At 37.7% G+C, this 23939-nt stretch overlaps 1 protein-coding gene across 3 annotated transcripts in view; it reads left to right on the top strand.

The window, feature by feature from the left end:
• Positions 1–23939, top strand: part of LOC134212956 (quinone oxidoreductase) — a 115873-nt gene that overhangs the window by 6242 nt on the left and 85692 nt on the right. The window contains exon 1 of one of the 3 annotated variants that reach the window (XM_062691351.1): positions 1472–1805. The exons of 1 other annotated variant lie outside the window; for it this stretch is intronic. The gene's annotated coding sequence lies outside the window, so the exon portion shown is untranslated. Of the gene's footprint in view, positions 1–1471; positions 1806–23939 lie in introns of those variants that run through there. One more of the 3 variants, XM_062691349.1, reaches the window with a different exon arrangement.

Here is a 23939-nt window from a genome sequence, read left to right as displayed (position 1 = left end):
TTACAGAATGTGACTTCAATGACTAATAATTCAGAGCCGACTATGAATGTGTCTGAAAGTGAGCTGACAATTCTTCACTTGTTGGCTTTGCCAAAAAAAATCGATTATTTTACACTCTGATGCCAACTCCATATTCTATACAAGATATACAATTTTCCTTCTGCAGTTCACACTTCTGGCTGCCCAGACAGAACTATGGGATATGATGGGAAACGATGTTGGTCAAAATTAATTCACGATAGGCGTGAACAGTCCAGATAAAATATATTGCGTAACTTTCAAATTAATTTCTATAGTTAGATTGCAAACATGATATTATATGCACTATTGCTTCCAGTGCTGAAAAAATCATTCAAATAAAATAATTTGTTTTCAATGTAGTGAACTCATGTTTCTTTCAAAATCCTTTTCTAGATTGCTATCAGGAATCAAGGGGGGTAATCATTGATGTCAATTCTCGTCATAAATGACAAAAGCATGAGGATTACTACTGGAGGCTTCTTCTATCTTCATCATAAATTGGAAGTGGGAAGTAAATGATAAGAAAGCGCTACTTGTACTACTTGAAGATGGGTTCCCGACAAAGTGAAATCTTCAAAGCACCACGAAGTATAATATTGGGGGAGAAATTGTTGGGTCAGGCCTGTAGCATGCAATTTGGCCATAGTAGATCTTACCTCGTACCGTACAATGTAAAAGTATCTACTCATTAATATGAGGGGAGAAATTGTTGGCCTGTAGCATGCAATTTGGCCATAGTAGATCTTACCTCGTACCGTACAATGTAAAAGTATCTACTCATTGATAAAAAAGCCATGCCTTGGTGCTCTTTCAAGGGTTACGAGGATGGAAAATAAATAATATTAAAAGGAACAAAATAAGAGAAAAACTGGGGGCTGTTCACTACAAGCCATATAACCCTTCTTGTTCATACTATCCACCTTTATTTGTGCACGACCAAGTGTAAATCAACACCCAAACGAAAGCTTGTTCAAAACGTTTGTCATCCATTCACTTACAACAACAGAGCTCTAAGCCATACAAGAGATGTCACCAATTTAGAATAGTGTTCACTTACTCACATAACTACTTCAACCATTGAGGAAAAAGTGAACCTGACTCGTTCAACCTCTCCAAGTTGGTGCCAGCTAGGGTTACTATACCATATTTGATTGAGAAAAGCTCGTTTGGTGAAATTGAATCATAGATAAAAAAGATTCAACAATTTGTTCTTTAGGTTCCGACGCAAACATTGTCGATATTTCGTAAAAACACATTTGACCTTTTTCGAACAACAAAAGTGAATTTACGGCAGACTCGCATATTTCATTTACATTTCAGGGATCCTAAATAAAGCCCATAAAAACGAAGGGTTCTGACTAAAACGATACGCCTGGTTGCCCTATGCCATGTTCTTCACATCGGACGATACCAAATTGAAACTAGCCCTCACCATCGTCATCATAGTGTTTAGTCTACTTTTGGAATCGGAATCGAATCGAGTATAGGCAGCAGTAGCTCTACTGTCTGCCAGTCAAGTCAATAGGGATAGTCCAGGTCCAATTCAAATTCAGTGCAATCTATTTCGCGGAGGAGAGATAACGCGATTGCAACTATATAGTGCAATATCAAAAGCCACTTCATAAAGTTGTGCTCCCTACGATCAGTGCCAAAGTGAATTTGAAAGTGACACGTTGATAGCGGATTTTCTACGTTTCGAACAACAGTAGTGACGACACAAATCGACCTTCAAATTTCCAAAGTAAGTGCGTGAAAGTGTGGCAAACGAAAAAAAAGGAATCGAAGTAAGTTCAAAGTCAATATCACTGAACTTCACACCGCAAGCGCGTGCTCTATTCGATTTTTCGATATAGAAACGGTTGATTACATAAAGAGTTGAATAGTGTGGGGCAGAACCAGTTATTCGATCAATTGCTTGCAAAAAAAAGTAGCGGTAGCCGTGTGACGAAGCAATTGACCGAAACCCGTATCGGCCGACTAACCTAAACACGTACAAACACTAATTTATCGCTGTCTCGTGAGATTGAACTAAATTGAGAAGAGTGACAAACAGATGTACCGTGATTCGGGAGCAAATTGATCACTCTGAATCTGAGTATACTAATTCACTTACTGTAACACTTTCTTTTCTATTCGTAGATATAAACATTTTGAAGTATCGAGTTTGAGGATACCGTGTAATTGTTTTGAGTCGATTTGTACATGCCGTTGTTGTTATGTTTTTCTTTATGTGTAACGCAGCGAAATAGAAAACAATTCACTAAAATTTCTACTACAGTTGGAGTCTTTTCTTCACGATAGCGTTATTTTACTATGATGAGCTTTTTCTTCAATGTTATAATAAAAGCTAAATAAGGAAAGTGGTTTTGGTGTACACCCAGGTTTTTTCACACGGTTAGGTTAACCTGAACTTTCGCAGCTTTCAAAATCCATTTCTTGATTTTTTTTTATGGGTTAACCTTATTGATTCATTGACGCTAAAATCGACTAAAACCAAACTGTGTAAAAAATCCTATTCAATATTATCTGGGCATATACATATTCTGCAAAATTGTAATACGAAAAATGTAAGCTTTTTATACAGATACTGTATTGAAATACATAATACAGAATTGTTAGATTTTAGTACAATGTTTGAATGAAAATTTCCTAAATTTGAATAAAAAAGTTTTTATCTAGAGCTGTACCAAAATCTGTCATCCGTTGATTGGGTGTATGAAAATGGTTTTATCTTTGATCTCACGGTAACATACAATTTTGTCTGTGATCTAATATACATATGTGATTTTAATAAAAAAAACATTTCATTCATGTTTTGTTTGATAGGCTTGACCGTAACTGATTTCTAAAATCACCTAAACAAAGATAAAAAAAGATTTCCTAAGCCTTTGGTCAAACCCAAATTTCAAACTCGGAAAAGGCATACACTGAAAAACGTTTGGATTACCCCTAGTCTAGATTACTCGAATCGTCTTTCGGATAGGAGATTATTCCTGTTCGATCATTTTTCAACGGTCGATGATGATTCAACACTTGAACATATGGCACGTAGGTATCATACGAGGAAACTGTTTGATCAATCACGCTACTAGGTCGTGATAAACATCCCTTGCCGGTTTTCAATGTGTATGCTGCAGCATATTTCGCACCTTTTGTGTTAGTCTATGGTTAATGGTGAGGTGAACGTGGATCGTTAACTAAGTTGTTGAATAACATAATCATCCGATTTATGTGAAAAATACGACATTTTAGTAGAAACTACTTTGGTGGTCAAGTTTTATTTCCTTGTTGGGTACATATTCCATTGGTGGTGGTCAAGTTACTTATTGTAATAGCTTGTCCCCTAGAGCTGTCCTGATTAAAAAATTATAATATTATATTATCTTATCCTATAATTTATTAAGAAAATTATTTTGAGCTTTTTAGTGGAATGACATTTTACAACACTGGTCGTGATAAACATCCATTGCCGTTGTTTTTCAATGTGTATGCTGCAGCATATTTGACATGTTTTACGCGGATTTTAGAGTATCGAAGATTTTTTCCATGCGGATTTTGAGACTTACGAGATTACGATTTTTGAATTAAATTGTTTTTACGCTGTTTGGACCACGCGTATTAAAATCGACTTCAGTATATACATTTTTTTTTAAATATGGATTTTTTTTTTGCCAAATTTGAATGCTTCCAAGTCTGAATCTATTATTTTTTTAGTGATGGCATCAACATAATTTTAAAATTTAGGTAAAATCATTATATGGACATATGCACCAATTACCGGCACACTGTACAGAGAATAAATGATTTATTTTATTCTAAGGCCGTTATTAATAATTTTCAAACTATCTTGCACAATACAGAATAATAATCAGCCATTTACACTACTCCTAATTAGTCTATTTATGAAAAGTTAAGAACTGGATTCCAAAAAAATCACTTTGTTCAAACACCACTGCACCGACGTGAATCTTTTCACTTCTACAAAACGGTATTCTGTAATCAACACTTACCTGAAAATCGACAGAATACTCGACACATACTATTATTTGATACCATTTACTTACTTGATACTTGATAGGCTACAGCTCTTCGATGAACCTACGCCGAATGGAGTATCCTTCTCTGCTGGACTCGATCCTGGGCCAATCGCTTCCAGTCGCCCTGAACGTTGTGCGCCCTCAGGTCCTCTTCAACTGCAGAAAGTCATCGTGTACGCGGCCTTCCATGAAACCTGCAGCCACTTCCGGGTTCTCTACTAAATATTATCTTCGCTTGACGTTCTTCCGGCATACGAACAACGTGACCAGCCCACCGTAGTCAGCCGTGTTGTATAAGCTTAATAATATCCAGCCCTTTATAAACCTGGTACAACTCGTGATTCGTACATGCGGCGCCGCCAGATACCGTTCTTCTGTTTACCGCCGAGTATTGTCCGCAGCACCTTACGCTCAAACACTCCGAAAGCTCTCCGATCAGACTTCTTTAACGTCCATGTTTCATGGCCGTATAAAGCCACCGGAAGAATCAGAGTAGTATACAGCGCGAGTTTTGTTTTCGTATGCAGACTACGGGGCTTAAACTGGTTACGATGTTTTCACCTCGCGGGTAACATCATTATCGCACGTCACTAATGTTCCAAGATACACAAATTATTCTACCACTTCAAATTTGTCACCATCTAGCAACATTTCGCTACCACCACCACTAATGAACCCACGTTGATTGCCAACGACTATGTACTTCGTTTTGCTGGTATTGATCGTGAGTCCAATCCTCGCTATCCCCTTTTAAAAGGAACAAAAGCCTCTTCCACGGCACGACGATCAATCCCGATAATATCGATATCGCCCGCAAATCCCAGGAGCATATGCGATTTTGTGATAATGGTACCGTTTCTTTGCACACCAGCTCTCCTAATCGCTCCCTCGAGCGCTATATTGAACAGTAGATTCGAAAGGGGATCACCCTGTTTTAATCCATCTAAGGTAACAAATGACGTCGATATTTCACCTGCAACCCTTACACTTGATTTTGATACGTCCAACGTTATACGAATCAGTCGTATCAGTTTCGCCAGAAAACCATGTTCAAGCATAATTTGCCATAATTCATTTTGTTTCATTGAATCGTACGCTGCCTTGAAATCGAGATTATGTGTCTTCAAGTTGTACTTCCGGAATTTATCAAGGATTTGTCTCATGGTAAACATTTGATCCGACGTTGATCGGCCCTCACGAAAACCTGCTTGGTATTCGCCGACGAATGACTCTTCAAGCGGTCTCAATCTGTTGAACAGAATACGAGACATAATTTTGTACGCCGAATTAAGGAGGGTTATTCCTCGGTAATTGGCGCACTCCAGTCTGTGCCCTTTGTCCATCGTCGCTATTATTTATTCTGCTCACCGATGCACCGTCACTTCCACTATTCAACAAAGTCTCGAAGAGTTGCTTCCACCTGGCAGCCACTTCGGTTTTATCTGTCAGCAAGTTCCCTTGTTGGTCGTTGCACATGACGGGAGAAGGCGCTGTCTTTCTCCGCACGCCATTGACAGACTCATAGAACCTCCACATATCGTTCTACTCCATTTTTTCCTGCGCCTCGTTAATCATTTGTTCTTCATGTTCTTTCTTCTTCCTGCGGTAGGTTCGTTTTTCGGCTGCTCTTGCTTCCTTGTACCGATCTCTATTCGATCGGGTACCCGACACCATCATCCGGCTTCTGACAACGTTCTTCTCGTCTGTCACTCTCTGACACTCCACATCGAACCAACCCGTTCTGGGTCGCCTCTGTGCAGTGCCTACCACTTCTCGTGCTGTTGTGCTCAACGCTCCATGGATTGACTCCCATAGATCGTTGATGTTGTCGCTAACGTTGATTGCACTTATCCGTTCGTCGAGCTTCTGGCGGTACTCAGCCGATACTCCTTCCGCCGACAATCGCTGGATATTGTAACGCGTCGTTCGCTGTGATCTTTCGTTCGATACAGTTGACAACCGTGATCGAATTTTACTGACAACGAAGTAGTGATCAGAGTCAATGTTCAGACTTATGAATGTCCGCACATCGATAACATACGAGAAATGGCGCCCATCCACCAGAACATGGTCTACCTGGTTGCAAGTTTTACCATTCGGGTGTCTCCAGGTGTGCTTTCGGATATTCTTTCGTGCAAAGTAGGTGCTACTGATGGCCATCCCTCTGGCAGCAGCGAAATTTACTAGCCGTAGTCCGTTGTCATTGATAGCGGAGTATCTTCATTTTCGTTTTTCGTGGTATTTGCGGGGCTTCAGTAAGCTACCTTACCGGGGTCGCGTTACCTACATCGCGCTGGTGGGGCTGCCACCTTAGATATAGCTGACGCGATACAGCATTTCGTTGATCAGCCGCTGGGTACCAGGCAGACGCTGCTTGAGCCGCACCTCCTGGTGAACAGATGCTCGAGGCGTACCTTCTCACTCTAGCTGATGTCAGAAAGACAACAGTGCCCAGGGTACACTACCAGCTAAGTACACAACCTGGCGGTACAGTAGCTGGCGGTCTTTTGTCATCGGACGACCCGTGGAAGCGTGATATAGGAACTTGTGGGGACCAGAGCTCTGTTGGGCGCTCCTTCCTTGATGTCAACCCACAATTTTGCAGCCCAACGCTTTCATACGTTACTTCAAATTCATAATAACAAAGGATTAATAAAAAAATTCGCATGGCAGCTGCTGCTTGAAGAATAATGGTATGAAGTCTTCGTTCTTCGATGTCGTCACGACGATTTAGTTGCACGACGAAAGCTAACGTCCTGCGCGTCATCAACGATGCGTCGGGTAGTAATGAAGACACTACAACTCGTCGCTACTGTGGCATTTCGTGCAGCGACGATGACTATTGTCAGCCCTGATTTTGACACATTTTTCACCAAAGCTTCATAATTTTTTATCTAGTTTTGTAACAGCCATCTCAAACACAGTAAATATGAGGAATTATTTTGGTGATTTGCCTCCGGATCTCCGGACAAGCGTAAACCTTTCCCGGTGTTGCCTCTGGTGCTAAATCAATTGTAAAAAATCACAGTTGAGCTAGGAAAAATCATATAACCCAGCACGCACATACTTCACATGCAAAGGTTCTCACTCGCGGATCTGGCAGATCAGAATCAAATAACTTGAAACAACCTGAAACCCGTACTGTTTTGGCTAAAATCGTTAAATACGCATCAAACACTCGCGCGCTCCGAAAAATCTCGAACCTTAATTCCGACGAGACCGGGAACATAGACAATGGAACTAAGAAAAATTTAACGGATAGAAAAGTTCGCTGCCAAAAACACAGAACACAACCGACCACGCGCTACACGCAGAGCCTAATTTGATCTTTAAAACTTCCACCACCACATTTCCAATCCACAAGGGCACTATGGGGGATCCCCATACAAGCGAGCGGTCAAAAATAAAATTGGACTTTTAAAGTGATTTTCCACTTAGTTTTAGCTGTGTATGGTCGAAATAGCATGAATATACAATTTCCAACCCCCCTTTGGGGATCGTCTATGAATTACGTAATTTTTTTTTCATAAGTTCGATTAACGTGACAAAAGCAAACCTATTTGGGAAGTTGAAATTTCGTGCGTTTTCTTAAGGAGAAGGAAGGGGCTGTACAAAACTAAGTTCAGCAATTTATGGACATTATGGCGGCGATCATGTTAAATGACATTAATTTCATGACATTCCGTGATATTTTTTGTTCTCACTCTCATGCCTCTCACAATTTGTATTTAGAACAATTTGTTTGACAAAGTACTAGGATCTGAAGGATCATAAAGCATTAAATGTTAATCAAATAATCAGAATTGAAAATAACTTTTGAAAAAGGGTATTAGCAAATTAGAAATCGCAATCCCATGACATTTTACGTGTACAAGTTATTCAAAAATGAGATTAATATATTCTCAAAAAATGTGGACATTCATTGTGGAATGTAAGAATGCTCCATTCTTCCGAAAAGCAAAATTCTTTTAATTTAAATAACAACACTATTTGAATTACTTTTGATTTGTTTTCATGATTTCTACAAGTTATATACAGCATCATTCTTTTTCTGTGTCAAGGTTTAAGTCTTCAATGATATTTTCTTCAATTCCATCAACGATGGAAGATGAGATAAATTCATCTAAAGTATTAGAAGATAAAGAACTTTTGAAAATCTTCAAATATTACAAAATTACGCATGGCATAAGAATAACTAAGTGAAAAATTTTTCCAACGTCTCCTCGTTATCCAAATCGAGCTTAAAATGGATCTGATTCATGTAAGGTACGAAGGAAAATGTCAACATTTGCCTCTCTTGATCATTTTCTTGCATTATGAGTTCTAAATTTCTTCAACTGTTTATATTGACTTTCCGCTGGTTGTTCAGCCAGTGAACCTCAAAGTGTAGATGAGTGAATAAATATTCCCTACCATTAGCCAGACATTCATGAACACTAGCAGGAATTTCATACGCTCCGTTCTAACTAAGATATTGTTCGTCTTTACTTTTGCAATAAACATGTCGGGGAATTATTGATTCCAGGAGATTTATAAATATTTACATATTATGAAATCTCATATTTAGTTCTCCATCAGTAGCTAATGAATAGCTCAGAAAATTAGGTTTAGAGAATGACTCAAACCACTCAAGCCCCAAACGCATTTCAGCGGAATGGCGACGGAAACAGTAAAATTTGACAGGAAATATATGAGCGAACTGTTAAATCCTTCCGTTACCGTTGTGCTGCATTGCATTAAGGGGTTTTTATTCATTACTCCTTTGAAAAGTTAATTAAATGAGCTCAAATGGTTATAAATAAAGTCGAAGTTATTACCAATAAATGTATTTTGACCATACCCTTTGAGCGCATAGTTCAGTCTGGCCAATTTCAAATAGGAAACAATGGGACTAGATTTCCCGTCGAATGAAACTTGTTGCGAGAAAATCGGACACAAATAAGTGTCTAAATGGCGATTGCGTTCTTTTGCGCACATACATACAGACGCGCATGCACACACATACAGACATCACCTCAATTCTTCGCGCTGAGTTAGTTGATATATACCACTAGGGGTCTCCGGGCCTTCTATCAAACATTCGTTTTGGAATGAGCATTAACCTTGGAGTACGAGAGAGGCAAAACACGGTAAAAAACAAATGAAAAAAATCAGAGTGACTTAACTCTGTTAATTGCAAATACTGGCAAGAAATTCTTTCGGGACATTTTAGTCGAAGCTTTGTCCTTGATGTGTATCATAAAAGAACCCGGGGATTCCTGAGGAAAAAAAAGTTCTTCACTATCAAAGTTGAAAATAGCGTCGTTTTTGGAAAAAAATATTGCTTCCGCATTTTTTTCAATTTTTTTTCACAGTGTAACCATTAGTTTTTGCACACCATTTTACAATAACCTTTGTAATGATGTATTAACATTGAAGAAAAAACATTTAAAAAATATTTCAATAAATAGTTGAAAATAAAATATTTTTTCAGAAAATTTGCTAACTTTTTTACCCATTTCTGACTTTGCCACCTTATATCTTTGGAACTAGTGCACCTAGAGACTTCAAATTCAGAATTTCTCTTAATTAGAGTATTGACAATGGAGAGAAAATATTTTAAAATAATTCGGAAGACATGACATTTTCGATTAATGACCGCCCGAAATCCTATAGTGAAGGGGGGTCCCGTAGCGTAGTTGGCTACACGTTCGCCTTACAAGCGAATGGTCATGGGTTCGATTCCCAGCCCCTCCACCAAACCCTCGTCAGTCGCCGGATGCGCAGCCCATGCGGTAGCGTATTGGGGAACGCGTCTTACCGTCACCGTTGCCTGATGACGACTGACAACTTGTCCTTCTCGGAGGCATTCCTTCAACGGACCCGGCTTAAAGGCAACTGAACAATGCAACGATCATTGGATACACGGCATGGACAAACGGACACAATGGACTCACGAAGAGATGGACTGGCAACGACAACAATTGGCCCTGACGAAAGCGAGAAAACAAAATGGGGGTCGGCTGATGCTTTTTTATTTCACCCAGCAAGGGATATAGGAAGTCAATTTTAAAATGCTTATTAAAGCTTTAAAACACATTTTAGCCAAAAATTGTTCATTTTTTTGGATTAGAAATTTAATTTACTTTCATATAGGCAACATGAAAGTTGAATTATTTTGATTAAAAAAACATGTGTAAATAAGGAGCCTAACATATAGTTTTTCAAAATTCTAACCATATTTATTTAGAAGTTTTCAACATATCACTGTTAATAACATTTTAAAAGCATTTTAAAATACACTTCCTATACTTCACCATGTTGAAAAAACAGTGATTTCACGCACACGTCCGTCGCCGCTAGATGGCAACAGCGCGGCTGCGTCAAAGCGAATAATGGTAATGGAAATCTAAAAATAGATTCTGTATGGATTCTGTTCAGCAGAATACCACAGTAGATCTCGGCACAGTAGCGGTTAAGTAACACAGAGTGCCTAACAAATAAAGAAAGGAATAAAAAAAATTCCAATCCACATTTTTTGATCAATTTTTAGGGGTATCATTAAAATAGAATCTAGCGTACTGAGGGTCATGGGTTCGAGTTCCATCGAAGGAAAGTGGTTACCTCCAAAACATATTTCAAATAAAAATCTTCTTTTCGCTCCTGTTCGCGAGACCAAGATCAGCTAACACCTAGATTACTTCGACCAGGCAGCAGCCAAAGTACCGGTACTACAAATGTCATACGTTTTATTATTAGAGTTTATTTATTTATTTATTTATTTATTGTACATCGTCTTCAACTTGTAAATTGCACAGACTGATTGTTTGACTTAATCCTATTTTTAAAAACTAATTTGCTAACATTAAAGTCGAAAAAACAACACGCTTCGTAGAATAGTCTGCAGCATAAGTCTAATGGATTATTTTGACCGTAATGTGTGCGGTGGCCACGGATCCATAACAGTTGACGATTCCTGAGTTGACGTCTCGTCTCGATGCATGAAATCGAACATTCTCCAGGATGTAACGGCAGTCGATGTTGCACGTTATGACGTCAAAAATAATCATCCTCTGAAGCATCACTCGACTGTCTGCCAATGGTTGCAAGTCAATCAAAGCACGACGATTTCGGTATGAAGGCAGGTTTGATGGATCGTTCCATGGTAAGCGGCGCAAGGCGTAGTTGATGAAGCGCTTTTGTATTCTTTCGTTGCGTTCAATGTGAACGGAATTATACGGAGCCCAGATTTGCACTCCATACTCTAGTATGCTCCGAATTAATGCACAATATAATGATTTGAGAGCATGGACTTCATCGAACTGTGCTGTATTCCGCAGTAAGAATCCAAGCATAGACGAATTTCGCGCCAACTCGACCCGCGGGGGGGGGCACCCTCTCAGAATCGAGAGAAACTTGGTGGGGATAAAGAAAAGGGGTATCTCAGCCACTCTGCATACTTAGTTTTCAAAAATTGTCAAGAGTAACATTTGATGAGGGCCTAATTTTTTCATGGATTTTTTATAAATCGATGTAACTCTAAAATGACAAGACCTACAAAAAAGTGTTGTATGGCGGACTGTCGTGAAATTCCCAGAAGTTTTTTGGAAAAATATCCAAAAAACAAAATACTGATTCCTACACTGAAAAAAATTAGTTTTAAAAATTAAAATCGATATTCCAAAAAGCCTCATCTCAGAAATCGATGATTTTTTTTCTGCAGATAGTTATTTTCATTATCTAACTTTTCTGGGAATATTGTTCCTGTGACATATTCAAGGAAATAAAGTTTTCTAACAAAAACTTTTTTCATGTCCACATTGAGTGAAAATTTATCAGCGTGTTTTATGCCTACAGAGCCAATTATAGGTTCAGCAGCCTATCATCAACCAACGACACATTTTGGAAGTATAAAAATTTGTTTAGGAAGCAATTTAGCATAATCTAACATTAATGTGGACCAACATTTGGAAAGAGCGTAGAGCGCGAAATTCGTCCATAGCATTATTGGCCTTAGCGATGGTAACTGATAAATGTTCCGTAAAACAAAGCTTACTGTCGAGAACGATTCCAAGGTCTTTGATCGATGTAACCCTCTGAAGCTCTGTGTGATTCAGACAATACTCATAGGTTATAGAAGAAGATCGGCAATGAGTGAATGTTATGGCTTTGCATATGTGCTTTGCATTTAGTCGGGTTCATCTGCATACCATTGTTCTTGCACCAGTTTGCAACATTTACAATATCAGTATGTAAAGCACAACAGTCTACGAGCGATTTTATGACACGGTATATTTTCAAATCGTTCGCATAAAGCTGTTTTCCGGAGCTCAGGTTGCTACACAGATCATTGACGAAAAGAATAAAGATGAGAATACTGCCCTGCGGCACTCCAGAGGAAATCTCGCTTAACTTTTCAAAAGGACCTAAGTAACATTTTTTTCATGAATTAATTTAAAAAGCGCAAGCAACAGAACAACATGAAAGCTTTTGATTGCAGTACTTAAATTAATTCATGAAAAAAATGTTACTTAGGTCCTTTTGAAAAGTTAAGCGAGAAATGTCATAGGCAAATGTTAGAGAGATAATAAAGGGACTAAATTCCTGGGAGGGATCCGAAATCGAAGGTTTACATTATTATTTATACTATGTTCCATTAGCTCTTCCAATTGGCTTCTAAAATGAAAAATCAATATTCGATTTTATTGCAGGGAACGATGAAGCTAGTCATTCCTAACACGTCAGATTTTTTTTTCGACTCAAAAGTCAAAAGAAACATTAGGGGTATTCACTTAACAGCGTAGGTTTCTGCGCATTTGATTATAGAAATGTTTCACGCGCAATCACAAAGGACATGTTTCAAATCGCCAACCAAGCAACCTACGCCGTTTAGTAAATACCCCTATTATATTAACTTTACGGCGTAAACATCAGTGTACTGTATACCCACTAGGAGGGCATTGTTATCAACTGCCAGGTTTCTAAATTTCCTAGACCGGACCGGCAATCGAACCTAGCTTAATTTGCTATGTAGCCACTTCTTTTATTGATATAGGCCAAGGATTATTGCTAATCTATCCAAAACCTATTACCTTGTCATCTAAAACAAGATATGAACTGGATTAGATCCGTTGGCAACGTAGGTATTGCTCCATGCTTTTGATAATGCAGAACACAAAAAATGCGGGGATATAAATAGACAAATGAATCGAAATGGGCATAGGTTTTTTTAAGATCACTCCAATATTTTTCAACTCGCGCTTGAATCAAACGAGAGTTTTGAGATTTTGTTTTTTTCCAACGCTGGTGGCTGATTTTATTTATTTAGTACCTTTAGTATGTGATCTAACGTAACGGCGTCTTCGAGACATTTTATCAGTAAATCGATCCGCTTCTTTGGAGGTATCCAGTCTTATGACCAATCCCCCTAAAAGTGGGATGAAAAATTTATTTTTTTCGCTTTACAACATGCAAGGTATATGTCTTCGCGAGAGTTGTGGCAAAAGTTCTCCTGAAAAACTTTGTCGAATACACCAAGTTCGTAATTTCATTACTTTTAAAGATTGATGGCTTTTCATGCCAACTATAGAGCTATTGCATGGTTTAAATTACTGCAACATTTTACCAAAAACTGTAAGCTCATAATATTCATATACTGTGGTATTCTCTAAACTATTGAATTTTCAAAGAGATTTTTTTTAATCAGGAATATGAAGCAGAAATTAACATTCTTGATTAGTACAAATAATTATGCATATACACGTAAACAAATGCATACCCACAATCATGAATAACAAATCATGAAATCATGAATCATGCCAGTTCATGAAATCATGATTATAATTCATGATTTCAGGAACATTATTCATGGTACTGCGTAATCTTCAACAGTCGATAAAATGCAAAACTGGTTATACTATACACTCCCTTCCCAAGAAGTGAGAACGGCTAAAAGGTAGCACACCGGACTCTCACTCGGTGTACTCGAGTTCAAAACCCCTGTTGAACTTTTTTTTTTTTTTTTTCGATCTCAACAACCAAATCCTAACGCATTGGTTGCGTTACGCGAAAATAAATCATGAAATCATAACATGAAAACACATTGGATTCATGAAATCATGAATTATTTTCTTATTTTCGGGAACGGATTTTTACCCGTGTATATAGAATTGCAATAAACGTTGTTTTCTATTCGAAACAGTCATATCAAGGGTGAGACAAATGTATGCATGTTCTATTTAAGTAATGTCATCTATCGCATGCGTAAAAGCACTGACCAAGTTATTCGCTAGCACTGATGATAAGCACAATGTCACGCATTAAAAATACATTCTAGAACAAATAAACGATTTTCCCATAAATAGGAACTCGTTTCCGCGCAGTAAGTGTATTGACGTCACTCATAAGGAGATTCCCTGTTCTGAAACCAGTTGCATGACGCGCTGCAGCTTTAAATTGTGCAATTAACTGATAAGCTCTCTGCTTTTAAAACCGACAGAAATTTCAGTAGAACCAGCAATACGCGTTATCAGTTATAGACAACTAATACGTCTAGGTCAATCATCCCACCCGGGAGTCGATCAGCCGGAGTTGTTTACTATTTGAGATGAGAAACAAAAAACGTAACCAGCTCTGATTCACTACGTGACGAACACCACGGTGTGATTAGTAGTATAATTATGAATGCCATGAAAAAGTAAAGGGTCTGCTAACTTGTTTACTAACCGTGGTTGTATGTTGGTCTATCATTTTTATTACTACAAACCATTTTCTGTTCGTGATTAAAAAATATCAAAAACAAAGTCATTATTTTTATTCCACAGATTGAAAGCAAATTAATGAATGCTTTTCTGTAATATATTGAAAAAGAAACCGCAGTTTATAGGGCATGTCTGCATTATGTCATTGGAATTGAACAAATGTTATTATATAAACGTATTCAGTATTCATTATGTGCAGCATGTTGGCATGCTTAATGGAAGTATCCAGCCGTACTCGCGAGAATTTGCTGAAAATTGGGTATAGTATTAGAAAAAGTGAATAAGAATACTTCAAATGGGCCCTCGAATAGCCTACACAACTTGCCGTAAGCTTGTTTACTTCAAACAAAAATGATAAAAATTGAGTAGGTATAAAAACTTCCGCAATCAAAGGATTAACTGTTCACTGTTCGCAAACATCTTTTAATTGACAGACCTTCACTGGCAGCTGTACGCAAGACACATCCCTTGTAAAGTTCGCAGACCTCGCATCTTTGTTGTTGATTCATGTAACATCAACAGCTGCATTCCGGCCCGACTGAGTGTTCCCCGCGGAACAAGGCTGCCCCTCTGTGTCTCTGGCAGCAGTTGTTTACTGGATCCCCACAATAATCAAGTGTGGATCAAAACAGAAAGCACAGTAGCACCAGACAGCCCGGTCGGATACTTATTTTCCTCGGAAAACAAAATGATAAATTTCCCGACCACTCACGCTGTCGAGATGATTTGTAACAAATAACTATGAGAAGGTGGAAATTGATCGTAATTGTGAGAAGAATTTAGACATCATGCTCAATCCTGCGCACACATCGGTAATCGATTTGAGTTGACCGAGTTTTCCACACTTTTCGGACTCGGATTTTCACTTCGTCTACCATTACGAAGCATTTTGTCCGACGAGTGAGATATTTATAAAACTTTTCGGATCTTCGTAATGTTTGTGAGATGTGTTTTTGTAGTTTGTTTGCTTATTGCTTTTATTATATTTTATTTGCATACTACAATCAATGACTATGCCACTTTTCAATAAGGAATTATTATTCAAAGAAAATCCAATATGCTTATGTCACTTAAGCTCTGGCCTAATTTTAAACTAAATAAGACACAAATTAAACTTAGAATTAGAAGAAATAGTAAAAGAAAACTTTGTTGTACGAGAAAGGCAAAAACTATTCGACTTACGTCTAGCAAAGTACGAAACGCTGAAGATGACCTTATTGGAGGTCAAGTTTGAATTTGTTATGTTACAAAGTAGTAAATAGGATAGTCAGGGAGTGTCACATAACTTTTTCTCAAGTTAACAATATGCAGTAATATGAACACCAATGGAAGGCTACTAAGTGCAGACCATAGCTAACTTTTCTCCGGCTACTTTCCCGGTTGTGGGCCACCAGTAAAGTGCTTATGATATGATGAAAAAGGAACTTTTTTATTGTAGAAGTGGCAAAAAGATACAAAAAAATGGCTTTCAATGGTACAATGATTCTTGCATGTGAAACAGCTGGTTGTAATGCCAACGCACTTCAAATGAATGACGATCGTGACCATTGAAATGAATGGAGTTGGCAGTGGCCTATACTGCCGCGATTCGCATAAGAGTCCCATGTCGATTTTTGACGATTTTGATTTTCTTCCAGAAATAAGCTTAAAATGAGCTCTCCTTTAAGAAAAACTGATAAAACAATAGCCTTTGTTCTAGAAATTTGAAAATCAAAACCCACTTGTGTTGTCCCAACTTGCTATTTATTCGCATAACAGTCACATTCCATATTTTGATACACTTTTGTACAAAACGTAAATATAATTATGGTCCATTTAGTAGTTCCATAGCCATGTATACTGATGAAGAATATTATGCCAAATTTTCAAAAAGATTGCAAATTCTATCAATTTATTAGATTTTTTTGTATTTCTCCATATAAACCAAGTTTGAAAAATTCAACGGCCTATTACTCAAGTTGAAGAAAACTGACATGGGACGCTTATGCGAATAGGGCGTCCATATACAGATGTGCTCGACTTGCGGTTCGCGGCATTATACTTAGGTACTGGAATCGATTTATTTCTTGCCTCGAGGCTATAAATATTACTAAAATATGGAAAATGTATTTCTGAATCAAGCAATAGATCTTTTAGATGATCTGATTACCCAACAACTAGATAGAATTCCTTTTGGAATATTCTGTTTACAAGGAAATGTGCCCATAATACATACACATATTCAGACATTATCTAAATTCGTCAAGTTGAGAAAATCATTAGCTTAGACAATTAGACAATTCAATCAAAAATTTGTTCCTGAAGTTACGCCTCAACCTCCATGAACGATCGATGGCTAAAAAAACATTTATATGGAATGAATATTATCACTTTCATGGTTAAAAAGTTTTTCAATAACGTTTTACATATCTATAACTTCTAGTCACTTATCTGCTGAATAATATGTGGTCGAATGTGCATTACATTTACATTTGAATTTATCGTACAACAACTGCCCTTCGAACCTCATTCAGCGTACGCATGCTCAACTCGTTGATAACTACTGTAGGAACGTTTCCCTATATGATGTAGTCTGTTGGTCTCTGCTGTAGCTACTACAAACGAAAACCTTCAAACGAGAGTGAAATCAATTCCTGTTTCTTTCAATCTCCTTATCACATGGTGTAGGTACAACCGGTTGTTAATTTGTGACATCATTTTGTCTGCCACGGACAACACTTGATAACAAAAAGTAAAAGTCAATGCAACAGAAAACTAGTTTTCACTAGATAGACAAGAAGATTTCTGTAAAACAAAATAAATAATCTTGACTATAGGTAACTATCTTTCTTGCGAACAAATTTATCAAAAAAAAAGTCAAGCATGCCAGTTCTGAGTGAATAGCTAAGCTTTACTTAGATTGAATACACACATCAATGAATCAGTGTAAGTGGCTTAGGAATGCTTAAAATATCATTTCCATCATTGCTATACGAAATTATGAAGTTTGAGGTATAACAATTTGTCTTGACTCAATTGAAACCCTTAAAATATTACTTTCATAATTGTCTTGTAAGTAAGTATTCACACGATCCGTTTTAACTAAATTGAGAAAATGTTTATTAAGTAGGTCCTATCAATTATGGCCAATATTACCGGGATAAACCCAAGTGGTCCAAGAGCCCTGATAGTAACATTCCTATAATTGCTTTGTAAGATAATGAAGTTTGAGGTTTTGACTATAATAAGAAAATGGCCATTCTTCCGGAAACAATTGATCCCTAAGGAATCTGCAAAATCTCTGGAACCGTACTAAAGATTATCTCGTGATTCAAACAGTTGGAACCATCCAGTGGTAACAAAGTTTTGCGAAGGAATCGGCCAAGAAATGTAATGTTTACAGCAGTGGTAGCATATTTGTAACCTCTTAAAAACAGACATTAGGTACGTAATGGTTCGAACGAAAATTTTCTGGAAACTAGTATGAATATTTGTTTTGCTACTAAACGTCGCCGTTCATAAGAATGGCGGACTGTACGTCTGCTTGCCTCTTGGGATGCCTTTTAGAATCAAAGAAATGGAATATTGTATCTTAAAAAATAATCAGGCTAAGATCGGAGTTGCCTTTGCAGTATGTACATAAAAGTCGTCCCCATTCAGCTCGGTCCATAATTGCATGTCGCCAACCACAAAGCCTATGGAGAGTTCGCAACTCGTCTTCCACCTTGCACGCTGCGCACTTCGCCTTCTTTTGCCCGACGTATCATTGTCGAGAACCATTTTCACTGAATTACTGTCTAACATTCTGCTAACAATAAGCTAAATTTCGAACGAATTTGCCTCCGTAGTTACCAAGATTTCTCGCTTCCGCCATCAGAGAATGGATTAGTTTGGTGAGATTGTTCCTATTTGTTTTTATAATGATTCCTATTTACATATAACACTAGATACGCGCTGGATTGTATAATCCGGAAGTTTGTTTATGGATCCATTGTCCAATTGATAATGGTAGCATAAACAGGCGGGGCTTATTGTAAGTGAAAGTGGCCTCGGACTGGTCATGAAATACCAGGCAGTCTGAAATGGGTCGCTGGATCTGCAGTAGAGCTAACACCTTCTAACTCCCGGATTAAATCTGCCTGTAAAACAGACTGGCTTTTCCATAACATCACTGCCAGTCAGTGGGGGTTACAATGGACACGCACGCACGATTGTGATGTCAGTTGTATGGAAAACTCGCTTTCAATCTGTTTCGCAATTTTCGCAGCTGATAGTCCCTGATCCAGCTCCGCCTTGTTCATGATAGTTCTGTGAATTCGGCCAGTGTCTTTAAAGGGACGCCAACAATCAATATGAAACTGACGACTTTTTTGTGGTTCCGGTTTCATATGCTATGGACGATCCACGGTACCCAGTAATGTATAATCGGTAGGGTAACTGTACCAGTTTTGGCCATGTTCCTAATTTGGCCACTTTCTCGCATAACTCCAAAAGTAAAGCAATTTTCGAGGGTTTCATTAGCTCTAACAAGAGATATATCCCTTATTTTTCTTCGCTGTTGAAACTGATCGACATTTTTTTTGGAAAATATGCATTTTTCAGGGTTGGCCAAATTAGGCACGTAGTTTATGAACATTTTTGGTACAAAAATTGTTTTTACATCATAGGAATATGTAATCTTCATTTCTATTGCAAAATGCGCTTTCAAGCGTCAATCTTAGATAATAATGATTGTACTACTAGGCATCTCTTTTTGTCTGTAACATCGACGTGAATCGTTTCCAAGGGAAAATGTTTCAACCATATCCAACAATAACAATATGATGTATTCATCCATCTTTCTGAAGTGTTTCAACTCTGTTTGAATAATTTGATCAGATCTCATGCTCCGTAATGCTGCCTTTTTTGTTACGACAATTATTACGACAAAAAGGAATCACACCTGAAGCGAGAAAGGTTTCTTCAGGAAGTGGAGGAAACAGGATATACTAGTTGTTCATAACAGGTACAGCAAAACTTCACGAGGACGCCCTTGTTCGTACTAACTACTACCTGGAACTCCCACAATATTTGCGGCAATAGCAGCAGCAATCGATGTACGTATTTAGTGCATTTTTTCATAGATTGGTGAAGTAATGAGAGAAAGAAAAGTAAAGAACTGGAAAGTGCTCACCAATTTAGTTCATCCAAAAGAGTTCCAATCAAGGATGTTATCGATCATTTAGTAATCTGCGTTCGATCATTTAGTAGTTTGTCAATAACTCATTCCACAGTCTTAATTTCAAAATGTATTGTATGGTGGACTTTTAGTGCGAAGTTTTCTAACTCTCCTTAACAGGTCGATGTCGAATTCCACTGTTAAAGGAGTTACGGTGTATTGTTATACTTATACTGTATAACAAAATATGCAATCATTTAGTCTAAGTTACACTTACTAGCGATAAAGCTCCGTTATTAGTGTAATTCAAACACCGAACTGTTTATCAGAGTTGTAGATAAACCTTGAGCTAGAAGTCCACCATACATAATGACCATATTCTGTATTTAACAGGACAGTCCGTTTTTAGACCTTATTGTGCTGTCCGTCGTAATCTTAAATCCTCAATTTGTCCCGTTTTTCATTGATTCTCCAAAGAGCTCCAAAAGGAACGTGAGCTTGTATAAGTATATCCAGAAAATCAGGCCACGCTTCAACTTTAATTAAATGAAGCGAGGCAGATATCTCTAATTTCCAGGATAAGTTCATTTTCGATTTTTCACATCTTGCGAAGTACGTTAATTCTATTTTTTTAATTTAATTGCATATTATTCAATATTATAATCAAATGATTTTGGCAGTTTCGAACGAGTGAAAATTTGGTCAGATTTCGGTCCTCACTTACTGTAATGTAGTTTACAGATCAGGAGCTTCCATATGTGTGGGCCTTTTGCAATTGAGAATAAAATAAGTGGACAAGACTCACAAGATGTGATGCTACTTTTAGCATCATTTAAATCAATTTCGATCAAAAAGGACTGTGAATTGGTTAGATTTGATATTTATTCACAGGCGCCAACCATATTTATTGAAATAATTTAAATTACTTCTTATTAATGTTCTTTCCTTGATGAGATTCTTCTTATTCTTATCGCAGATTTGTCCTCACTTATATTTTCATTTTTTCTTAAAATTATTTTTTTACGTCTCTAATGCCCACAACGGCTTTAAAGGCTGGTTTACAGTTCGGAAAACGTGTCACGGGATTTGGTTCCCCATGTAATTTTAAAGGGGCGGGATTTAGAAAAAACGGATGAGGAACCAACTCCCGTAACCCGATTTCCGAACTTAAACCGCCCTCAGGAAGGATACTTTGACTATTTTTTGCTATCTTCAATTGTTCATAGAAAGTTTTGATATTGATCAGTAATAAAATCCACACCTTAATGCATGTTTGAGTGAATAAAATAAATTTTCAAAACCCCACATTTTTTTTTTAAATATTAAAAATTGCGTAATTTTTTGTTGCTTCGTGTTTCTGTCCACGCCTCTTTCAAGAGGGAAGTATTTGATGTTCAGTATTTTTCCACAACTTACTTAATGCTTAGAAGGTTAGTTAAGGTACTTGATAGAAGGTTCTGGTGGTGAAAAATTCACTCTAGAACTTTTCTCTAACTTTTTACACGGAAAATGAAAATTAACCTCTAAATTTTGAAATTTCCCAGCTCAATTTTGTCACAAGGTTTTGACATGTCCCGTTTTGCAAGTGCGTTTGTCCCGTTTTTCCACTGAAATGATTTGGTCAGCCTAACCATACAATACATTTTGAAATTTAGTATCTGAATGAGTTATTGACAAACTACTAAATGATCGAAGGCAGATTACTAAATGATCGATAACATCCTTGGTTCCAATTTTGAACAGCAAGCACCAAAGACATCCGAAAAGACCACATAATTTCCTAAAGTTTTGCACTTGTTATCCTCCTTCTTTCTGAAGTGTTTCAACGCCAATATTTTATTCAGCGCGAGCAAGTCTATCGTAAAGGTCTAGGGATTGCAGATTGAAACTTACGAGTGATCCCATCCGGTGGTTTCACTTCCTTCCGCAGCGTCAAGATGCCAATGTCGATTGGGGTTGGGTAATTTCCTTTATGTTTATGGCTCTTGGCCAGATAAATAACGTTCTTTACTTTTAGGTTTTTGCCTTTCTCGTACACTAAGTGTACGTAATTTTATGATCAAGGTCACTGGCCGTAGCACTAATACAAGAAACTGGAAAAAATAGCTCGCTTTGTCCGGTGCCAAGGGCCTTTAGGTGGGCGCCAAAATCAAGAATCGCCGTATGAGAAACAGAATAAGTTGTATTAATAGATCCGAAAATTAGAAATCGACTTCAAGATATAATAAAAATAAAAAATAAAGTCCAAAGATCTATAGGCGAGATATTTTGAGTAATGTAGAGCGAACTATTTTATTTCTTCATTTCCACACCAACATTTCATCTGAAGTTTTAACTTCTATTCTGGTTTCTCGGGGACTTCCGGAAGCGGTTAATAGTGGCCAGTTTGATAGAAAAAAAATTCAAAAGTATCATCTTAAAATTGTTATTTGAGTGTAATATCTGCACTGCGTAATTGGATGGGTTCCATCTTGCCACTATCACCCTCTAGAAGCAGTAGTGAAGACAATTTCCTTTCAATTTAAATTATTTGAAATAACTCAGCTTCCTCAGAACATTTCTTCAGGGGCTACAACCCAACGATCAGCCGGTTAATCAAATTCTAAAGAACCATTTTGCTCTAATAACTGATACCAGGACAAAGTAGTATGGGCGGTATAGGTTTTGTGTAGATTCAAGGTTATTTCTATTATCTTTATTATCTATCTTTATTATTTAGGGCTTGCAGCCCTAAACTGGTTCATTTCTAATTCGAGATGAATTTGCTTGTTTTGTTCAGAAAATGTTCATGTGATCCGAAGAAAGATCATTTCGGCCGCAAAATTAGACTTTTCCCAGCAAACCAGAAACTAGCTACACAGTGGTGAAAAACCAAAGCAAAACCATTGAATATAATATAATAGAATTTGACTTCTTCATTGGAGTCTATAAGAGCCGATGCCCACGTAGCGGTTTTTCAACGCCACGTGCACGCAGCGTTAAAATAACGCTGGTGTGCATCGGCGTGGTGACGCTGCGTTACCGCTTTTTCCCGGTGCACACCTGCGTCTTTTGACGCCACGTGCACTCTGCGTTGAAATGACGCTGCGTAGGCATCGAGCCTAAGAGTTAAATAAAAGAGTTAAAGTAAAAGCTTAAAAATATTTGTTTTGTAAAATTGTTCGTTGCTGGTTGGCATGATTGGACTGTTCAATATGGATTTTTCCTAAAAAAAACAATCAGACATTGATCCAGAGTTGTATTTTTTCCTGGTCCTGTTGCTTCTGATAGCGAGTTCGACCATCAACCAACTCACTTCAGAATTATATTTTATTGACTCAACAATTTAGAGAGCCCAGTAGTCCCCCCAATTTACAAACAGACTCACTCCATAATTGGATTTTTCCTAATTCGAATAGGTCCGATGTCGATTTCGGCTACCAACCAACCCACTCAAGAGTTAGGTTTTTCTTGATGCGACTAGGTTCAGTAGCGACTCCGATAATCGATAATCCCCCTTTTTAGCTGAATTTCATTGAACTAACAATTGACATACTTCAGAGTAGATTTATTCTTGATCAAATGATTGATGATTAAACAAATTAAGCTGAATCTGCTAGTTTTTTTGGCTGAAGAAGTCTATTTTTCACCAAATATTAAAACGCTTTCCCAGCTTCCAATGTTTGTTTTGGTAGGTCTGATGGCGATTTGGGCCATTAAGAAATCCATTCCAGAGAACAAACGGGGTATGGTGATTCATATCATCGGTCTACTTACGTAAGAGTTGTTTTTTAAGTAACTAAGTCCAGTAATATTCCTTAAAATCACCGACCTTTGCATTTTTCTTGATCCGAATAGGGCCGATGGTGATTTCGGCCATAAAACTTTTCGTGATCCAACTAGCTCCGACAACGACTCATACCATTGACCATCTCGCTTCAGAGTTGGATTTAATCGACCCAACTAGGTCTAGCAGTGCGTGGGTTCACGAAAAGAAGCACACGTAACCGAACGAAGCACATCGAT

This window comes from Armigeres subalbatus, chromosome 2 (genome assembly GCF_024139115.2).
Source record: "Armigeres subalbatus isolate Guangzhou_Male chromosome 2, GZ_Asu_2, whole genome shotgun sequence".
Taxonomy (NCBI): domain Eukaryota; kingdom Metazoa; phylum Arthropoda; class Insecta; order Diptera; family Culicidae; genus Armigeres; species Armigeres subalbatus.
This window is presented reverse-complemented; position numbering and strand designations above follow the sequence as displayed.